Genomic DNA, 15,671 nt, shown 5'->3' on the forward strand with positions numbered 1-15,671 from the left:
ATCCTCTGCCGTACTGACCTGGAGGATTAAACCTAAAAGGAGGCCCCACCATTACCAACGGACACGTGAGGATAATTGAGCCCCCTTACCTAACCCTATCTCTGTGTGCTTCCCCCAGCCCTGACGCGGCCCCGGAGGGAAGAAGGAAGGAGGCCCTGAAGAATACCCCGGTCTGGGAAGAATCTAATTTAGTTTTGCCTCAACGGCCCTTTTATTTTCTCCCGTTTTACTACCCTTGCCCTGAGGGGGGGCGCTATCAGCAATACCCCAACGAAAAAAAAAAAGAAAACAGAAAAAATAAAAAGACTAATTTTTTCTGGATTACTGACTCCTGTGTCTTGGATTTCAGCTGGGCCCACCCACGGCCTCAGGATTTACCCCCAGGCACCACATATGGTGGAGAATGTGGGCACACTGATGCCACGCTGGGAAAGTTGGTCTGGACGGAAGAATCAACGCGACTGAGTTCAACGCGAATGGAGGCCACACCCCCCAGTGAAGGGAGACGAAGGACACGGCTGGCTGCACCTACCCTGGCCGAGATGCAAGAGGCAGAAGCAGAGGAGGAGTCCCGAGGGATGATGTTGGAAGCGGTCATCACCGAGCTGGCAAAGTCCCAGCGGGCCCTGCAGGAAGCGGTGGTTGAACTCTGTCGCCTATCTCCACGCGACGGGTCGAGATGGACCCCACGAGATGTATTGATGAAGATGACGGGCGACGATGACGTCGAGGCGTACCTCCACGTGTTCGAGCAAGCAGCTCAACGTGAAGAATGGCCGCCGGCAGACTGGGCGGCCATACTAGCCCCTTTCTTAATGGGGGAGGCCCAACAGGCCTACCGGGATATGGCCGTGGCTGATGCCACCGACTACCTCAAGTTGAGGAAAGCCATCCTGGCCCGATATGGGCTCAGCCTCCCCGCACGAGCCCAGCGCTACCACGAATGGTCATATGATGCCTCCCAGCCTACCCGGTCCCAAATCGCCGCCCTGACCCGCTTGACTAAGAGCTGGCTGGCCGAGGGAGAGGGGCCACCCCTGTTGGAGAGGGTCGTGTTGGACCGATGCACCCGCGCCCTACCGAAGGAGGCCAAACAATACGTAGCCCAGGTGGGACCCGCCTCGGTAGACCTCCTAGTGGCCCTCCTTGAAAACCATCAGGTAACCCAGCAGATGCTCCAACCAGAACGCACCGAAACCCAGAGCCAACCAACCCAGGGCCCACAACCTGTGAAGCACCCACCGCCCCTCCCTAACCCAAATCGCCGGGGCAGACCCAATACAGGGAGACCACGGCCTGAGTGGAGATGCTACAACTGCGGAGAGGAGGGGCATCTAGTCAGGAACTGCCCTGGGAAGGAGGTGTCCAGGCCCACCGCCCGTGGTGCGAGCAGCCCCGTGCACCCCTGCCTGTACCTGACCACCTGCTGGGCACATCAGAGTACGGAGGCCCCCAGATTCCCGGTACGAGTGGGGGACCGGGACACTGAAGCAGTGCTCGACTCGGCAGCGCCATCACCCTGCTGCGACCAGAATTTGCGGGAGAAGAGAGGGGTGAAGAGGTGGCTGTGGCATGCATCCATGGGGACACCAGGAAATACCCCACGGTGTGGGTGGACCTAATCACCCCACGGGGAACACACTCGGTGAGAGCAGGAGTGGTACCAAATCTACCCGTACCTGTGTTAATGGGAAGAGACTGCCCTTTGTTCCGGACCTATTGGGAGGAGGGGTCCCGGTCTCCGAACGAGATGAGGCCACGACGGCCCCGACGGGCGGCCCGCCGCACCCCCCTTCCAGTCTGGGCAGTGACATCTGGGGACAGTGAAGTAGAGGCCCCGCTACCAGAGTGGGAACGCCAACCAAACCCCCCGGCCACCAGTGGAACCGTCACCGCGACCGAAAAAGAGCTTGGGGAGGCCCTGCCCCCGGAGAAAGACGTCCGTCTGGCCTTCTCGGATGGGCCCCGAGAGACGAGCGAGGAGGCCGAAGCGCCCACCCGCTTCGGCACTGCCCAACTAAACGAGCCCAAGTTCGCTCAAGCCTGGAGAGACGCCCGAGATATTAACGGGGTACCCCAAGGGGCGGTGAGTAAACCAGCTTATCCCTTCTTCAGGGTAAAACGTGACCTGCTCTATCGAGTCTGTAACCCACAGGGGGAGGAAGTCGAGCAGCTGCTCGTACCCCAACCGTTTGTGTCCCGAGTCCTCTATTTAGGCCACACTCACCTACTGGGAGCCCATCTGGGAAGGGAGAAGACCTACGAGAGGATCCTGGCGAGGTTCTATTGGCTGTGGAGGACTACTGCCGCCACTGCGCTGTGTGCCAACTCCATAGCCCTAAGGTAACCCTGAGAAACCCACTAATCCCCCTTCCTGTTATCGATGTACCCTTCAGGAGGATCGCGATGGACATCCTGGGGCCCTTGCCGAAGTCCAGCCGGGGACATCGGTACATCCTGGTGATCTTGGACTATGCAACTCGCTACCCAGAAGCTATCCCGCTCAGGACTGCGACAGGAAAGGCAGTGGCCAAGGAGTTGTTCATGCTCTTTAGCCGGGTCGGGATAGCGGAGGAACTCCTGACAGACCAAGGGACGTGCTTCATGTCAGGGGTCCTAAAAGAGATGTGCCGGCTGCTACACGTGACCCAACTGCGGACCTCCGTCTACCACCCCCAAACCGATGGGCTAATGGAGAGATTCAACAAAACCCTCAAGTCCATGCTGAGGAAGACAATCGAGACTGACGGTAAGGACTGGGACCAGCTCTTACCCTATCTCCTCTTTTCAGTCAGAGAGGTACCCCAGAGCACGACCGGCTTCGCTCCATTTGAACTATTATATGGCCGACGACCTCGGGGACTACTAGACCTGGCAAAGGAGGCCTGGGAACAGCAACCGTCCAAAACCCGCAGCCTGATCGAACACGTGGAACAAATGGACCGGCGGATGGCCCAGATCTGGCCCATGATGAGGGTCCACATGGAACAGGTCCAACAAGAGCAAGCCATGCTGTATAACCGGGGAGCGCAGGTGAGAGAATTTGTCCCAGGAGACAAGGTGATGATCCTAGTCCCCACCAGTGAGTGTAAATTTCTGGCCCAATGGCATGGGCCGTATGAGGTCGTGGAGCGCACGGGACCAGTGAACTACCGGGTGAGGCAGCCGGGGCGACGACGCCACCTCCAGATCTACCATGTTAATCTGATGAAGAGATGGCATGAGCCACCCCCAGCTCCGACCCCAGCCCTCTCCGCCCAGTGTGTCCCACCACCGACCCCTGATGTGAGGATGGGAGAGCAGTTGAGCTGCCGGCAGAAGCAAGCGCTACGTGAGCTGGTCGACCGGAACCGGGACGTCTTCTCGACTATGCCTGGCCGCACCCACCTGATCACCCACGACATCAGCACCGAACCAGGGAAGACGGTGAAGCTACGACCCTACCGAATCCCGGAAGCTCGCAGACACGCCATACGGGAGGAGGTGAGGAAAATGCTTGACCTCGGGGTCATTGAGGAAAGCCGCAGTGCCTGGTCCAGTCCCGTGGTGCTGGTCCCCAAGCCGGATGGGAGCTGGCGGTTCTGCAACGACTTCCGCCGGCTGAACGATATCTCCCTGTGTGACGCGTACCCCATGCCGAGAGTGGACGAACTCATCGAGCGGCTGGGACCGGCCCGATTCATAAGCACCCTGGACCTGACGCGGGGATATTGGCAAGTTCCCCTAACCCCCCGTGCCAGGGAGAAGACGGCCTTTGCGACCCCCACGGGCCTCTACCAATACACAGTCCTCCCCTTCGGCGTACATGGAGCCCCAGCCACGTTCCAGCGACTGATGGACCAGGTGTTACGTTTTACTACCCTTGCCCTGAGAGGGGGCGCTATCAGCAATACCCCAACGAAAAAAAAAAAGAAAACAGAAAAAATAAAAAGACTAATTTTTTCTGGATTACTGACTCCTGTGTCTTGGATTTCAGCTGGGCCCACCCACGGCCTCAGGATTTACCCCCAGGCACCACAATACATAATTCAGCCCTACACTCCAGCCCAACATGCTCATCCTTCCAGCTCTCGCTTATCCCTGTGTGAAGCTCCACCCTTAACCTTTGCTTAAAAAGTTAATAAAATCAATAATATGCATTTGATATAACATTGGGTCTTAGTTTGCATCGTGTGATTAAGGTTCTGCTCAAACTCAATGGATGGCACATTGACAAGCCACTGATAAAATAATTCTGCTGATTAGGCCAAACAGGATTTAACAACACCAACACACTGGGAAATCCCACCATTATCTAATCTAAAAAAAGATAGAGAAAACTCATTTTCAGTACTTTTATTTTGACCCAGAAGTAAAAGTATCTCAATTCACTAAAGTATGCTGTCAAACACCCCAAAGCTCATACAAACAGCTTTGAGATATATTTTTCTAAATTGCACCCCCCCCCTCCCACTCTATTTTGCTCTCTCTTTTGAGAGAAAAGTAGAAACAATTTGCTGAGAATTGCAGAAAGCGATGAGAGTCATCTTCTTAATTCTGCCGGAGGAAGAGCGGAGCGATTTTGATCAATCTCGGGGTGAAGATTCTTTGCGTGATAAAGCGGGGAGGCCACAGCGGCTGACGTTGTTTATGGCAGTGCGGTGCACGGCATCGCAATGACTCGAGCGCTGGGCTCTCCTGACTTCGGCCCCAGAGCAGACACCGTGCCCCTCGCATCCCTTCGCTTCACTTGTTTATCTCTCATTGGCAGCCGCTTTATCAATAGGCTGGCCCTGCTGAGCAAACATCTGGGACGTCAGCGGGCCCAATTATCCCAGCCCTGCCAAGGTGAGAGGAAGTGTTCTCCACCGCGACGGCTTTGAGCGGCACGACCTTTCCGCAATGTTACGCAAACATCGCACGGAACTCAGATGAGCCGGGTAGAATGCTGATATAGAAAGCGGCGAAAAGGTTGGCTCTGTGTTTTCTGCCAAGAGGAAATGCTGTCCGCCTGCTTTGGCGTTTAACGATGTGATGTTTCTGCTACGGTACGTGAACATTGCATGCAGAGCGGAAACCATCTGTGTGAGCTGCATTGAAAACGGCAAAAGGCTGGCTGGATATTTTCTGGTGTGGCTCAGCACAGGGGATTGTGGTAGATATAGGTGCTGAGGGGGTGGCCAATCTGTGGGCAGATTCCCGTGCAGCCGCTGCTAAACCCCTCGCAAATGGAGGCTGATACAGGGGCAGCTGTGCTGCAGGCTGCCACAGAGTAACTCAGCTGCTATCTCTGTGACTTGCTTAAATTAACTCAATGTCATTGCTTGAGGAAAAGGCAAGGCAGGTAAGATAGCCATGATAAACAGTGAAAACCTGAACTGTTTTTAGTCATTATATTGTGTTATTTTGGCTAATGTACCAAGATTGTGCTTTGATTTGACATATCTTTGTGTCATATTCTGTGAACAATAGGAGCTGATAATATTGACCACAAAAATACTTATTTAAAAAGTTTCACTTTTCAGAATGAGGACAGTGAATGCGATAATTGAATGTCATTTGGAGATGCTGCATTTTCAGATAAGTTAATTTGATATCCAATGGTCTCATAATCTACTTCAGGCTACCCTGGTACAGAACTCTGAAACCCAGCTGAGCAGGATTGCTTATTTCCCTCTGTACTGCAGCATATTCCATTAGCAAATAAATATGTTGCTTATGGTCTAAAGGCTGTTCTTGGTAATTTAAATTCATAAGTACAGACAGCAAAAACTATAAACTATAAATAATAGTCTACTGTTTGTATGCTAAGTTGGTCTGTGTTTTATTATTTTAATTTGCATCCATTTTAATTGTGTGCTGGCCCAATGCTATAAGGCAACTAGCATTTAACTGTGCATTCTGGGGACTAGAGGATGACAGAGACAATGTAAGATGGAGTAAACCCAGTTTTAAAGACTATCAACATTTCAGTAAAAAGAAAAATGCTTCATGATAGGCACCTGTACATGTTGTGAAGGCTCACGTGGGGATCATAATAAAGCTGACTTGTTGCAGTGAGTAATGAATCAATTAATCACGTACAGTACCTGGTGCTTTGAGTGCTGCAGATGAATTAGGCTATTTCTGTTCTGTATACCTATGAAATACACACATATGCCCGCACACAGAATATTACATTACATTACAGGCATTTGGCAGATGTTCTTATTCAGAGCTCTTATTTGTCTGCACAACAAAATGCATACCCTTGACCAGCGACAAGTGAATTGAAGGATCCTAGAGGGTCAGTTTCAAGGGCTAAGAATACAACACAGATAAGGACTTGGGTCTTGTAGATTAATCTAACAATGGATTATATCTATAAAACCATTTTTATACAACACAACGCGAAAGAATGATATACACCATCATATCAAACAACCTTTTATCATATCCTGTTGGATTAACTGACTGCATGTACAATGCTACCTGTGTAAATTGATCTGGATGAGACTGTCAAAATGTACTGTGATTAGTATTAATTAGGGAATCTTCCTTTTGCATCAATGAACACAAACTTATGTGGAGAGTTGCAGTAACCGACGCTTTGAAAACAACAATTTCAATAATTGCTGAAACAATTGAAAACAAACACAAGCACATTGTTCCTTTTCACACTGCAATGGGCCCAAATGTCGCAACAGCTGTATGTTCAATGTGCTCATGGCAGCCAGACAGCCTTTTAGGCTTAGCTATTAGCATGCTGATGTTATGTCATAGCTTTTCTGGGGTACACAGATAGCATTATCTGTACCTGCGTGAAATTGGATATATAAATTTTTTTTTTAAGTTTCAGTCTTTTTTCAGCTCCATTGTAAATATTGTTGCTTATTCAGCTCTTTCTAACTTTGTTAGCTCCTTAACAAAGAACAAATATATAGACTGACTGCAAATGAAATTGGCAGATGCCTAGATAAGTGTACAAATTAGATGAGATCTCAGAAGTGCTTTCTCTGTCGTTCCGCATGCTAACTAAAACATAAGCTATTCAAAAATGCATTCAAGGTTTCCAGAAAAACATGCACTATTTTCATATTCATAGCAAACAAACAAAGAAGTGCAGCGTCAAATTGTCAAGCGAAAACTTGTGCAGGGGGACGGTTTGTAGAAAATCTGCCATTGTTTCCCAGCACTGGGATTCTCCTCAATATCACAGGGCTTGGATCAGCACAGAAAACCATTTCCCCCTCTTTGACACTGAATGCTTTTTCACAAGACATGAATGGGGTGTTCAAGTGGTTGGAAAGGGCTTCAGCCACTATCAGCCACTCTCAGATCACATGAGACTGTAACTGACACTGAGGATGTAAGCTGTACAAAGAGTAAAGCAGCCTTTCCCCTCTATTAATAAAGCACACAGCTTTGCGCATGTTGGAATAAGCATGACGCTAAGGGTACCTGAGTGTTAAATAATGACGTTTACTGCCTTGTGATGCCCCCACCTTTCATCGTATCCCACCATAGTACTACCCACAGAAGCACCACCACCATCAACCTCAACCTCCTCCCTCTGTGCTTTCCCGCTACAACCACCAACCTCCACCAGCACCCAGGAACTTTACACCACCATAAACCTCCACCAGCACCCAGGAGCTTTACACCACCATAAACCTCCACCAGCACCCAGGAGCTTTACACCACCACCAACCTCCACCAGCACCCAGGAGCTTTACACCACCATCAACCTCCACCAGCACCCAGGAGCTTTACACCACCATAAACCTCCACCAGCACCCAGGAGCTTTACACCACCATAAACCTCCACCAGCACCCAGGAGCTTTACACCACCACCAACCTCCACCAGCACCCAGGAGCTTTACACCACCATCAACCTCCACCAGCACCCAGGAGCTTTACACCACCATAAACCTCCACCAGCACCCAGGAGCTTTACACCACCATCCACCTCCACCAGCACCCAGGAGCTTTACACCACCATAAACCCCCACCTGCACCCAGGAGCCTTACACCACCATAAACCTCCACCAGCACCCAGGAGCTTTACACCACCATAAACCTCCACCAGCACCCAGGAGCTTTACACCACCACCAACCTCCACCAGCACCCAGGAGCTTTACACCACCATCAACCTCCACCAGCACCCAGGAGCTTTACACCACCATAAACCTCCACCAGCACCCAGGAGCTTTACACCACCATCCACCTCCACCAGCACCCAGGAGCTTTACACCACCATAAACCCCCACCTGCACCCAGGAGCCTTACACCACCATAAACCTCCACCGGCACCCAGGAGCCTTACACCACCATAAACCTCCACCAGCACCCAGGAGCTTTACACCACCATCAACCTTCACCTGCACCCAGGAGCCTTACACCACCATAAACCTCCACCAGCACCCAGGAGCCTTACACCACCATCAACCTCCACCAGCACCCAGGAGCTTTACACCACCATAAACCTCCACCAGCACCCAGGAGCTTTACACCACCATAAACCTCCGCCAGCACCTAGGAGCTTTACACCACCATAAACCTCCACCAGCACCCAGGAGCTTTACACCACCATAAACCTCCACCAGCACCCAGGAGCTTTACAGCAGCAGCTCCTCACAGGCTCCATTCTGAGCCATAAATTAATTTCTGGGCTCAGACAGAGCCTCCAGAGGGAACAATATCCCCACAGCCTGTGAATGGCATCTGCTCCTGAGATTATTCACGTTTCAATTAGCGGGGTGAATGACAACGACCGAAGACGGCGGAGCCGCAGTAATGCCGGTCCCGGATGAAGGTTCTGCGCTGAAAGGCTTCGCACCGGAGCGTGATGGCGTGCGCCTGCCGGCACTGATACCTGCATTACAGACGAGAGAGAAGAGAAAGCCCCCACACAGACCGCAGGGCCGCCGTATCCACTCCCAGCAGTGCGGCTTGTCTTTGCTCAGCTCCAGCTCCAGTGACTTCTCAAAAGCCCTGGGAAAAGGTGGGCCTGTGCTGGTAAGGTGATAAATACTGCTGCATTTCTCCAGAAAGGATCAGGCCTGAGGCCCTGAGAATGTGTTTTAAAAGGCAGAGAACAAACCAATACAGACACGCGTCCACAAAGGGTCATAATACGCATGAAAATGGCCGTTGAAGTGTGAAATCCAAAATATAAAAACGCACCTTTGTGAAAATGTATTGTGTTTCTCAGGACCAAAGCGGTTTAGTCAGCAGAGGTGCTTATGCAGAGTGTGGATGTGTGCCCTACAGCCACTGGACCACACCGGTTAAAACTGGACCATGCCAGTGTTGGCTCTGGCCAGCCTGTTCTGGAGAAACACTGGACACGGTTAACAAATCTGAGTGAGAATTAACTGAAAGTGTTCAAATCCTAAATGAGAGCACCACTGTTTGCAATTCTGGATTCATAACCAAATATGCAATATGTTCCTTAAAAAATGGCATCTACAGTGGGCTTCAGAATTATTGTTGACATGTTTTTCATCACCATTTTTCTGGAGACCGAGATGGCCATTGTAGGACATGGTTGGCGTTCTTACTTAACCATCTTACTAGACCAAGTCCCAGCTTCCTAGCAGAGGCAAACACATTTTTTGCCAAGATTTCCTGGTACTTGTTGAATTCTTGTGCCATTGATCTTAAATAGTGGACCACTGGCAGCAAAACATCTCCAAAAAATCAATGACCCACCACCATATTTAACAGTAGGTATAAGGTGCTTCTTCTTGTATGCATACTAATTTGTGTGTATGGCCTAAACATTCAATTTTGGTTTCATCTGACCATAGCACTCTTTTCTAGACATAATTTCAATGAAGTTTGGCAAACTCAAGATGGTTTTGTTTATTGTGCTCAGTAAGGGCTGTCTTTGTGCCACCCTTCCAAAGAGTTTGTTGGTATGAAGGTGCCTGAATGTTTAAACATAAAATATTGATCATCATTCATGTTGCTTATTATATGCAGCCTTTTTTCTCCATTTTTATTAAGGGTGCCAATAATTCTAGAGCCAACTGTATTTGTCTACATAATCATCCACGGACGGTTCTAATCTCAGACTCCAGCAGGACCCCTCCTGAATTTGACCTCTCTGTGTTGATTGTTTACCCAGTCTCCAGGCAGGCCCACAAATGGCAACAAACAATGTTTCATCTTTATTCACGCTGTGGTGTCCACCGGTTTTAGTGACAGCCAGGCTCAAGGGTGTCACGATATCTGCCAAGGAGGACCTGGCCCTCGACAGGAAGTGAGAACAGCAGAGCAAGTGGACAAGAGAGGGGGCGTGGGGTGGCAGGACAATGAGGGCCCAGGAAATTGATTCAAAAAGCCAGGCCAAGGCCTTGCAGCACACCACTGATAGCACATCCAATCCCGATGCAGCGGTCTCAGTGCCAGGCTTTCTTTTACAACCCGCCCTTTAATTATTCAATTGATCACTGCTTTGGCCAGATGAATAATTAACACAGTGGTTGTAACAAAGTCCTGCTGTGCATGCACTTAACAGCCACAGTCTGTGAACGCCATGAATTATTTTGTACCGTGCTCAACAGCAACAGTTGGAGCATTGTAAGGCCTTTTCTTTAATTAATCCCTCTAACTGTTCATTACATGCGCATGGGATGGGAGGCCAGTGTGGGAATAAGATTGGGACAGTGTTCCGCCCGCATTTCCTCACCGCAAGCTTTAACTCAAAGCTTGCTTAGTAGTCTAGTGCGCACCGGGGCGCTGTGTAGGCGAGCTTATCTCTTGTAAAGACATTTCACATGCGCGCCGCACGTGCAGAAATCTGTCAAGAATGACAATGTAAGGCAAGTGTTTGCATGCTGATAAAAAAACTGACACAGGCTCTTTAAGCCCCAGACCGCCACAGCAAAATTAAAGACACATCCTCACGGCGAGATAGCGTCAATCAGCTCGAATGCCGATCAGTGCGAGCGAAAAGCAGGGGACTCCTCGCGACACGGTGCCACAGGAGAATCACGCGTGTCGAGGTGCTAAGAGTCTGCGTGGGCTTGAGGCGCTAAATAGGCCATGTCACTGTTCATTTACGATTCATCACCCGCTTTCTCTAATGAATTTTCTTCCATGCCTCTTTCATGCTTTCTTAGTTACTTTCCCTCGCCTTCAATGGAGCTGCAAAACAATACAGGGATATAAAACGGGCACAGTGGGGCATGTATTATGACAGCAGCTACTGCACATTAAGCGCACTCATTACAGAGCATCCCTCTAATGGGACAATCCAGAACATTCCGGTGGCAAAGCTATAAATTACCCAGAGTCTGCCTCAAATGAAAACCTGGAGGACTGTATTAAACACAATCACGCCTGGCCCGTAGGCTACGGCTCTTTCACAACTTAGTCTCTGAAAGCCTGTCTGTCTTCCCAGCAGGCACTCTGAAAGTGCATGAAGAGCGTCTTCCCCCTGGCAATGCAAAAACATTCCTACAACATGTACGCAAGGTTGAGGGAACATGTGTATTACCAGCATAATTGCTTTTCTTATCAGTCCTAGACCACCGCTTGGGATGGGCTGAGAAATCCCACTCAAACCACGGTTGTGAACAAGCCCTCCTTAATCCATCATTCAGCAACAGCCATTCATTATTGATAGTCTCTTTGTCTTAACAATGGACTCCTTTTTAATTGTGCACCATAAGATCAAACTTTCTCCAGTTCGGCAAGACTGCAAATGCAGAACACACTCTTACTGGGGCCTGAGGGGACAAACTAATGGCTCAAATCCATCTCCTCTTCGCCAGGGTCTGCTGACATAATGTCTGGCAGAATCTGCCATGGAGACATTTGCAAAGTTTCAGCCTTTCATTGCTCTGAACTACGAATGAGACATAGCGCTGAGTTCTACTGCTTTGTCCTTCAATCCAGAAATGCTTTTATGTTCTTCTAGCATTCCTTTTCTGACAGTATGCTTTTCACCGACGGAAGTACAGATCATAAAATCATTCTTTTTACTTATGAGGGTGAAAAGCATTCCTTCAAAAACAGAATGCTCCACTAAAAACAGGGGCATGGATGAAAGACAGTTCAGACAGGTTTTCAGATTTCTAGACTCCAGTAAGTGTTAATAACCGCTGTCCCTACCCTAACGTCTCCATGTAAAGCCAGGTTAATCTTCCAATGGTTCTCAAATGTCAGTCTATTTAAATGTAAATGGGTAAATGTGAAACACATGCTCGGTGTGCTTGCAAATCCCTCCCCTGCCCCAGCCTTCATCTGCTTTCTGGCCACGCTCCCTCTTCCTCTGCCATTATCAGTGTGTTTATTCCCAGGTGCATGCCATTCGAGGTCAAGCTGAAAGGCAGGGTCTATGCAAATATGCATAATCATTTGCGTGTCCCTTTACTGCATACAATAAAGTTGTGCTTTCGGCCAATTTATCAATTCTTCTGACCGAGCGGCTGCTGATGCTCATGGCAGACAGACGTCCTTTTAGACCAGATTTCCTTTCAAATTTAAATATTTCATTCTTTTCTGCATTTTTCCCTTTCTTCCTCTCTCTCCCTCTCTTCTTTTCATTTTTGTCCTTCTAAATCCCTGCCTTCTGGAGGCAGCGCTCAAATGGCATTATCTTTAGCGGTTGCTAAGCGTACGCTTCATTCAGCAGGGACTGGCAGCATGCTCAGCTGAAACCTAGGCAATTCTGTTTCCTGTTTGCTGCAGATGTTTAGATTTTTCCTGCCCTGGCTTTTTTATAAAGCAGATAAGATGGACATATTTTATTTCCCTTCCTGCTCACCCCGGGATACCGCAAGCATTCACTCCTGGTTTAGATGTATTTGACATTCAGTATGTAGTTCCCTGCATATTAAACATCCTCTTGGGTGGTGAGGAAGATATGCTTTATAGCTTATTTCCATAAAACATGCACATTATGATAGAGAAACGTCTTGCTTTGTACTCAGCTCCTGAAAGACATGATTATGTATGCATGTAATTACATCCTATACACACTTCAAATACACACTTCAGACTTCTAAAATGTTACATTTAAAATAAAAAAACATTACCATAGCGGAATGATAAGAGTTGATTATTGTCTTTGTAAAATGACTGAATAAATAAGTGGAACAAGGCTTGCACCTCCAAGAAAATGCGTGAATGCAAAGTCCATTATTCATGGTCCTTGTGAAAATTGTAAAATAAAAATAGAAAATCTGACCTTCAATGGTTAGGCAGAAGTGTGAACAATGGGACCAGTAAAGAGTGAAATAAGTTTCTGCTGCATTCCACCTCTAAAGGCCTTCTCTAGCCAGTCAAAGCCTGGGTAACATAACGTGAAAAAACTGTGAAAAAGTGAAACGCCTGTGGTGTTGTTCCTACACTCTCAGAAATAAAGTTGATAGTAGAGGTACATTTTATTCTTCAAGGATCAAATTTCCCAAATGTACCCTGACATGTTCTCTTTGGGTATAAATGAGTAAGTTTTCCAAGCAAAAAAGGTACAAATTAATTATAAATTTCTAGATTGGGGTAGAATGCACTGATAGGGTACCGCCCCAGCAACAAGCATTTGTACCTTTTTAGGCACCCTTTGACTTTTATTTCTGAGATGTGATGGTGGGAGGCACCTGGTCCTCTCATCAGCCACAGGCACATTCTTAAAAAGTGCTGCTTCAGAATCTGGAGCCTGGAAGTTAAAGCCATGCATGGCTGGGATTGGCCGATGGATGGTATGACATCAGAATGCACTCAATCGCCGCGCCGACAGACCCAACCGGATTCATGTGCTCCAGACTACAATGCAGCACAGACCGGCTGCTCATTTTCAACCCGCCCAACAAATTCAGACTCAGTGTATTGAATTTTTTCTGATTTTTACCAGCTCTCTTTATTGTCCTGTTGATATATGATCTATGATGTCAGAGCATTTGAATATTGCATTGTAAATCGAATAGATTTACATGTGTATGGGACATTTATCAATCTATGACAGGCACAACAATAATGATTACAGTCATTCAGTTACTGGGAGGTCCCAGCCTCACTGAGAGAGGCACAAACGGGTTCAATACTAATGCCTTTAGCTGTTTAATGGAAGCTCTTAACACAGTGGATCTGAGCTGCACAAAGTTAAATGGAGAAGCTGGGATTGAGCAAGGACTGCTCAGCCAAGCAGTTTAATGCCAGGGAGCATTCAGCGCAGCTCACAAATATGAAAGCCAGCATTATTAATAAAAATGAGCTGCATGGCCCAATCCCACTGTCAATGAGTTTTAATACACAGGGCCCAGCTGCTTGCAAATTCAATAAGGGGAACTTTTATGGCTCGTACCGGGTTGTCGCAAATTCAATAGGCTTCTGAGATCGTGTTGTGTTGAAACATCATCCCTGTAATAGAGCTAGAAGGCCCTGAAACAGTGGTGAGGGGGCAGGTCTGATTTCTGAAAGGAGGCCCAGTCATTTATTTTGCTTAGTCAAACTCTGCTCAGAGCAATATGACCCAAACACGACTTCAAAGTAAAGGGTCGTAGGTTATGGAAATTGCCCTAAATGTAGAACCTCCCCGTGCCACCACTGAATTGTAACGTCCGTTATCTGGCAGGTGAAGGCACATTGCAGGGCTAGGATCTGAATCGTGTCACTATTGAGACCTGAGCCAGTATTCATGAAGCATTGCATCTAGGATCAATTTTGGAACTTATAATGGACACCTCAGGGTATGGACGGGGGGAAACCTGGTCCTCACTGATGAGCACTGATGAGCACTCCAACCCTCAGATGCTTCATGAATGCGTACTCTGACTGCAGAGTGAGATATTACCACACATAGTACCACACATGGCCCCCAGATTATCTATGCTTCAGTGTCAGTCCTGCTTTAGACACAAAGTAAAAGAGACTCCAAAATCACACTTGTGTTTTGTTCATTTATTTTATTTAATTACATTTATTTTAAAATAAATTCCAAGTCTCTGTTGGAGGGCTTTAAGAAATGCATGTGATAAAAGTATTATTATTATGCTATCATATGATCATAGCTTCACAGAACTCATAGATTCATAGAAGCAAGTCGGACATAAAACGAGCACAAATCATTATCACTTACAATGGTTTAGCATTGTTTTTCAAATGCACTCTTTAAATTCTGTGAAAGTCATCCGTCAGCTAAGATGCAATCTTTTCAAGCGTAAAAATCTCTGTGATAGAAATACCTGAGAGAACGTGAACGTCAAGCAGTGGAATTTAAGCAGTTTTTGTCGTTGTATATCAGATAGTTAATGAAGCCAATGCCCATAAGAATACATCTCTAATTGGGCTGAGCCACAAAAAAGCTATTGCATTCCATTCATAGGAACAGGAAAAGCTGTGAAGCTTCAAAATGAAAAAAAAAACACTAATCTTTTCTTTCTACAGGGAGCAAAAGGCCTTGGGATCTATCGATTTGCTGCATCAATATATAATCAAATAGACTGTTAATCATGAAAAAGGGCAATGTGTTTTTGGCAGACATTTCAATAATTACCCACTGATAAGTGATTTATAGTATCATTAGACGTATGAAGGAAGATGGAAAAGGCAACAAGCACTTGCATAGTGATGTACTGTACCACTGAAACTACTCAAATATACACAAATCTGCACATTTCACTTTACAAATGGTCACTTTGTTGACTTTTAAGCAAATAAATTCTATGTAAAGTGTTACAGTTGGCTAGTATATTTTGAGGA

This window comes from Conger conger, chromosome 10 (assembly GCF_963514075.1).
Source record: "Conger conger chromosome 10, fConCon1.1, whole genome shotgun sequence".
Taxonomy (NCBI): domain Eukaryota; kingdom Metazoa; phylum Chordata; class Actinopteri; order Anguilliformes; family Congridae; genus Conger; species Conger conger.